Source organism: Tachysurus fulvidraco, chromosome 20, assembly GCF_022655615.1.
Source record: "Tachysurus fulvidraco isolate hzauxx_2018 chromosome 20, HZAU_PFXX_2.0, whole genome shotgun sequence".
NCBI lineage: Eukaryota > Metazoa > Chordata > Actinopteri > Siluriformes > Bagridae > Tachysurus > Tachysurus fulvidraco.
The window spans coordinates 16,798,901-16,806,400 of NC_062537.1; the positions used below are offsets into that span (position 1 = coordinate 16,798,901).

At 41.3% G+C, this 7,500-nt stretch overlaps 1 protein-coding gene across 3 annotated transcripts in view; it reads right to left on the bottom strand.

Moving 5' to 3' along the window:
• ppp3ccb (protein phosphatase 3, catalytic subunit, gamma isozyme, b) overlaps nucleotides 1–7,500 on the bottom strand; it is a 41,845-nt gene that overhangs the window by 33,312 nt on the left and 1,033 nt on the right. The window lies entirely within an intron of this gene.

Here is a 7,500-nt window from a genome sequence, read left to right on the forward strand (position 1 = left end):
ACACACACACACACACTCACAGACACACACACACACACACACACTCACAGACACACACACACACACACACTCACAGACACACACACTCACTCACAGACACACACACACTCACAGACACACACACACACTCACAGACACACACACACACTCACAGACACACACACACACTCACAGACACACACACACACTCACAGACACACACACACACACTCACAGACACACACACACACACTCACAGACACACACACACACACTCACAGACACACACACACACACACTCACAGACACACACACACACTCACAGACACACACACACACTCACAGACACACACACACACTCACAGACACACACACACAGACACACACACTCACAGACACACACACACACTCACAGACACACACACAATGAATGTTGGTCTGATTGTGGGTTTCGACAAAATAGTAGGAGTGTGGTTCGAGTAAATAGTTCGGAAAATGAAAAGAAAAAAAAAAAAAAAAAGGTTCGCTAGCTCAGAGACATCTTATTTTACCTGCTCTTAACGGATCTCTTCTTTTAAATGAAGATCGTATGAATATTATGAAGCTAATATGCATTAAGGTGGTATATATGACAGTTCTAGTCTCTGTAGTTAAGGAACCTTCCTCTGGTGCATGTAGAGTGTAAAAAAGGAAGATGCTGTTTCTTTCACGGCTGAGGGAGTAAATACAGCGTGCACCTGCTCATTTGCCTCTCACTGTGGCAGTAGCACGACTCTCCAAGTCAAGCAAGAAGAAACGGAAAGCTTTCTTCATGCTAGAGGAAATGGTGAGCTTTCTTAATAAAGGCTGTTTATTTAAAACACAGTATGAACCACATGACAGAAAAAAGCATCAGTCCAGCAACAAATGAACAAGGACCGATAGCTGCAATTCTCTGAAACATGGGGTATCTAATTAGGACAAATCTTTCCAATTAAACAGGCGACCGTGCTCAACTCTTAGTTCTGACCGGACAGAAGGTGTTGTTTTCGGTTTGAAAGTTCAGATTTACATAGTAACAGCTCATTTGCATACACTATACGGCCCAAAGGTTTGTTGGCAGCTGACAATCAGTCATATGCTTTCTGAACATCCTGTTCCACTTAGGGGCTTTTTACACCTGGTCACTTCATGGGTTTTCTGTGAACAGAGAGCTATCCGATCGTAAAAAGACCAGGTTGAAATGTCCTCCAAAACGTTTTCGAGACGGATATAAAACCGATCGCTCAAACCACTTCAGGAGGTGGTCTGGGACATATTTCAGATGAAACTGGACAGGTGTAAATGAATGTGGTTGTTCAAGCCATACGTCAGTGCTATACTCCCCCCAAACGGAAGTACGTCACTCACAAGGGATCTTTCACCCAGGTGTATCGTTGGGTCTTAAAATGCACTGCTGAAACAAGCAAAAATGCTGTTTTTGTAGCATAACCGAAGTTTTTCCGTCTTCTTTTTGTTTGCATTCTGAAAACCGCACACACCAAAGCGTGTTCCATTTCAATTAGCCCGGAAATCAAGTAAAATATATTTGCATTTTGAGCGGGAGCAGAAGGATCGGATTGAGATCCGATTCGCCGAGATGCATTTATGTGGCCTAATCAGATAGCTATCGGATCAGAGAAAACACAGGAAGTGACCAGGTGTAAAAAAGGCCCTTGGGCTCTTCTATTAAACTCCACTCTTCTGCAAAGGCTAGATTCCACTAGACACTGGAGCGTGGGCGTTAACGAGATCAGACCCCGATGTTGTACGAGCGACGAGGTCTGGGGTTCAGTCGGTTTTCCAGTTCATCCTAAAGGTGTTCGGTGGGGTTGAGTCAGAGTGAGAACCTTAACACACTGTGTCTTCACGGATCTTTGTGAACAGGTGCCTTGTCATGCTGAACAGTGTCTGAGACTCTTAACTCCAGTAAAGACAAACTGTAACACTTCAGCAAACTAAGACATTCTACACAAATGTGTGTCTAACGTTGTAGCACTGATTTGTAGAAGAACCCCATGAGAGAGATGGCCATAATTCTACAAACTTCTGGCCAGAGAGTTTAAATAAGCATTTGGGTAAAGTGTCTCCACAGTGAGAGCTTTGTAACATAAAAAGTCAAATAAGCTGCAGCTTAAAGTTTACCAACACAGGAAGGCCTTGTGGTCTGTTTTGTGGTTTCTCTGTACCAAGACAAGTTGTCATGTCTTGTCTTATTAGCTCTTATGATTAGAGGACAGAAGAAAGGGAAGGAGTACGAGCTGCTCTAACATATGCGAGAACTTATGAACTTTACACGATAAAAGAAGGATCAGTCAATGGAACAGTTATGGTAGAAGATGACTGATCCTGATCTACAATTTAGCTTACACACTGTCTGCAAAACAAAAACCAACCAAAACTAATCAACTGAATGTGACTAGTTTTCTTTAAAGCCTACAAAAGGCAAAAAAAGTTGCTTTTTTCCCCCTTTTCTTTTTTACTTACATCAAATCGATGCCTTCTATTCAGTAGCATTTAATTTATAATATTTCATGGAAGGTGTATTGTTATTGCATTTATCATGATATTCACATTATATTGATATATCGTTCGGCCCTAGACTGTTTTAGAAAATTGAACAAAAGTTCAAAATCTCATCATTAATAAGAAGAAATGGCGCAGGTGCTGAATCCATGATCCAGAGTTGGACTGCACTTGAAGCCGTGACCCAGAGCGATGTTTAAACGCCGTCGAGTGTTTTGATTGGGCGAACTGCCAGACGACTCGTACAGATGACTTTTTCTTGCGGCAGACGGTGCCATGTTAACACGTCATGAGCGTGTGTGTACGCTTGGACGTGTAGCTAATGCACCACAGGCTTAGAAAAGATTTCACCTAAGTAGGTTAGTGCAGGTCTGTGGAGAATCAGGAACAGTTTTTTTCCCCATACAGAAACTAGTGAGATTCGAAGGTATATCTTTCCTCGGTTGATCGTTTTGTAAAGAACCTTTTTGTATGCCTGGATCTGGAACTTCATCTTGGGTACGTCAAAAATAATAAACGACCTTCGGATAAAGCTACGTTTAACTCCAAAGATGCCAGACAAAAAAATATAATGTACTAAAAAAAAAACACTCATTCAATATGAAAAGATTGTTCATATATTTAATAAAAGCTTTTGACTTATGGCGAAATGAGTGAAGGCGACTAGATGTGGGAATGTCCAGGGAGTGACAATGTTTGAGAAAAGTTTATGCAAATACGGAGCTGTTAGCGGAGCCAGTATTTTGCAGGTGATTGGTATCAAAGCGGCCGCTTCTCCTTCATCTCATATATGATTCAGATGTACACTGATCGTTATTAGACATAAATGCCAAATCTCTCTTAAGAATTGTTTTATTTTGCGGGGCAAGAAAACCGAGTTGTTGTTGAGTGGAATGCTAGTGGCTCCACCCACTGATAAACGTTATTACTATGGCAACCAGTAATAAAGAAGGACCGCCTACTGATGAAGTCATAGTACAGCGACCTGTGACTTAAAGTGTTAAAACCTCATTGCTTCCTGACATCCACACACCCTGTGGAAAAGAAAGCCTGGCTTTCACCCATATTTTATTACAACATGGTAATAAAATGTTTCCTAGAAGTGTCAGTATTTATTTAGTTCAGCCTGTGGGAAAATCACTACTGGTGGGTTTACAGAGAGTTAGACACACAGAGCTAATACACACGAAAGGAAGTCTCAGTGTCTGTTAGGTATTTGTTTTTTAGTGGGACGAAAGTTTAACGCTCATAGGATGACACATCAAGGTGAGTCCCGCCCTGATCCGTGGCCTCACGAGGAGCGAACGGAGTGTAAAACAAACACAAACATGTCCACAGCTTCTGCTTCTGATGATTGGTAGTCTTCTCAATGGGACAGAGGGAACGAGCACAACTGGCTCCAAATCCGGCGTCACCCTGACTAGGATAAAGGGGGGGGCTGCATCATTGTGACCCTGTGCTCTAACCTAAGCTGGTACTGTATGTACAGAGAAAGAATTCTACTTAGAGTGCTTATTACTAACACAAACATTTGGTTGTGCTGAAGTGTTTTGATGTGCTGAAAACATTAAAACAAAACAACAAAAAAAGGAGGATTTTTTTGGGCCGTAAAGATGAGACGTGTGAAAGAAGAGTGTGTTCCAGTCTCTGGTGCGTTTTTGATGAGATCATCGTGTTGTCCGTCTTCAGATTATTCGCGCTGAACCTTCTGAAGATGAGCAAAACGATGATCTCATCAAAAGAGCGCCGGCCAAAGACGCCATCATGGAGAGACTGGAAGTGCCGCTGGATCACAGATATAACCCTTTAAAGGGATTGAACACTGATACAGCAGCAGTGTGAAGAGTAATGCAGCGTTAATAAACCATCTTTTTTGGCTGAATAAATCTCACTAAAAATACCAAAGCAGAACACCATGCTCCTGAAGTCTGGAAGCCACACACACACACACACAGCCCAGTCAACCTCACCCTTGTTATGCATCAACACTTTCACACTTTTCAGGCCAATAAAACGTTCCCCACGTGTGAGCTTTGCTTCTGACTGCACCAACGTCATTTTGCCCAGTATACAGACAACAGTGTTATAGTTTCAGAAAGTCTGTATAAAGTCTCTTTAAATATTTCAAACGACTCAAATAAGCTACTTAAAATTTCTGTTAAATGTAGTATACATGCTAAACAGAGTGTATGTAAGTAACAGTGTCAAGTGATTTTTTTTTTTACAATATTTGGCATTGTGTGTTTAATTTTAATTACCTATCTGTGGCCGCTGAGGCGCTTTGTTTAGGTGTTGCACTCAAGCCAGGTTTCTGCTCTTTGCTCCTAAGTATAAATGATCTGATCAATTCACTGGATTATTATCATATCCAGGTTTGCCATGTCAGTGCACTGTGGAGTAACAGAATCAGTGTTTAAAATTCGAAGTCATGGCTCCTGTAACGTGTTTTTTTTTTCTGCCGGACTCAGGGCCACTTGAACTCGGTACACCTGGTAAAGTAGGAACAGTTTTAAAGCCTGGGACTGGTCCAAAAACCCTGATCCGTGGCACTCTTGTAAGCGGGGGCCAGGTGAAGAATAACCTTATATATACACACCTTTCTTAGATCATATAGATTGTGACCAAGGATGACCTTTAAAATCATAACCAACGGCGCGTGAAATAACAAATGCGTGTTTGTTTTTGCTTTCTGTCGAGTTCACAGTACGTTCAATAGAAATCCTCCTAATGCAAAAACAAGCACTAGTTTGTTATGTAACACAGTAGATTTACCGACATCTACTAGCCCAATCACAGCTCTGTGTTATTAGTCATTCAGCTTCAAATTCAGCATGCATGGACAAGCCAGAGGTTCGAAATAACCTGCAGAGGAAAGTACACAAGGCAGGTTCAGATTACAAAAACAGTTAAGATTCAATGATTAAGTTGTTTGGTTTTTTTTTGGAGTATAAAGAGAGCAGGACCTGCTTTATGCTGTAAAATAAAAACACATTACAGCCAAGACATTTTTGTATACATTTCCAGCGCTGGTCAACTATGCAAACATTTTTCTCACTAACAGCGTTCACAGAGTAAAATTGTGAGAAACACTGATGTTTTCCTGAAGCTCACCTGCTGAATGTAAAGAAACAAAACTAAAATCAAAGCATTTGTGAAGAGGAGCTTATGGTTTTACTCCCACTGAGAAAGACATCAGTAACAAATGTGTCTCTGAGACGTTTTAGAGAAATGAACAGTTTTAATGTAAACAGTTTTAATGTAAACAGTTTTTAAACTGAATCATGAATAACGAACTAATTCGTGAATACAAACTGATTGGTCGTGAGCCCAGTGATGCATTAGGAGACGTCGTTGGTTTCTCAAGCAGTTAAGGCTCTGGGTTACTGATGGGAGAACCAGGGTTCAACCCCCAGAACTGCCAAACTGCCACTTTTGGGCCCTTAAGCAAGGCCCTTAACCCTCTCTGCTCTGGGGCACAGTATTATGTCTGACCCTTGCTGGACTCCTGTATTATGATTGTTAGATGCTGCCGTTAGATGATGGTTAGAACCTTCACCTCAAACACAATGAATACTCTTGAATTTATTCTCAACGTAGCTCTGTATGTTAATGAAATAAGTGAACTGTGTTCATATATCACAATACCTGCATCATTAGGCATTTTAGGACAAACGTATTAAGAAAAACTGTATATTTATGGCCACGCATGTCTTTCAGAGCTGTTCTTGGTGATCTCGCTGTTCTTATAATATTGTATTATAATATTTTGCAAATATAATCAGACCTGCCGTGACCTATAACAGGACTGTCCAGCTGAATTCTCAAATCTGATTGGTCAGAAGGTGTGTGATATTTTATGCACGTCTCAGGCTGATTTATATTAATGCATGTTTCTATAGTAACTGCCATCATTATACCCATCGTTTCCATAGGAACAGCTCATTCACGAGGATCAATACGGCAGACGTTAGTGATCACCGAAGAATAATAATACCTGGATTTAATAAATGTTGTATATTTTTCAAGGGAATTTTTGATTTTGACATTTATGGAAGGAGTCTCAGAGATCAGCACTTTCTAAGAAGCTCAGTGGTTTGCTAAGACTTCAGGACAGAGATGTTTGCTTGTTCTGGTTTCTTGGTAAAAGGCAAGCTGTGTTTTTTTTTTTTTATAAAGAGAAAGTAAGTGTGTGTGTGTGTGTGTGTGTGTGTGTGTGTGTGAGAGAGAGAGAGAGAGAGAGAAGAAGAATAGAACGGGGGCATAGAAGCCTTTATTGTCACCACACATGCATCACAGCACAGTGGAATACTTTTCTTCACATACCCCAACTGCGGAGGTTGGGGTCAGAGTGCAGGGGCTGCTATACAGCACCCCTGGAGCAGGGAGGGTTGAGGGCCTTGCTCAAGGGCCCAGCAGTGGCAATTGGCTCTGCTGGGCCTTGAACCCCGATCCTCCGATCAACAACCCAGAGCCACTACTGCCTTTTTTTTTTAAAGAGACAGAGAGAGACAGACATATATAGATAGATAGATAGATAGATAGATAGATAGATAGATAGATAGATAGATAGAGAGAGAGAGAGAGAGACAGATATATAGAGGTGGAGATAGACAGAGATATAGACAGATATTTAGAGATAGACAGAGATATAGACAGACAGAGAAAGAAGGTTCTGCAGGATGTAAGTATTTATTGTGGCTATAACGTGAGTGCTAACAGGAACTACCCCCTGCATGTAAGACCTTCTGCAACATTCAGCATGAGTAAAGATGATGAAACACATGTCACGTTCATTAACGAGTGAGACGTGTAAAAGAGCTGAGATACTGGACACTAATGCGGTCACACCGTCTGCGTTGATGTTTGTCCTGTAACAGCACGCTCCTAAATCTGCTCACTAACTTTACTCCGTGTCGCCTTACTGTAACATGTTTAGATAAACTACTCACACTGTTACTCTGTCACGTCACTCTGTCA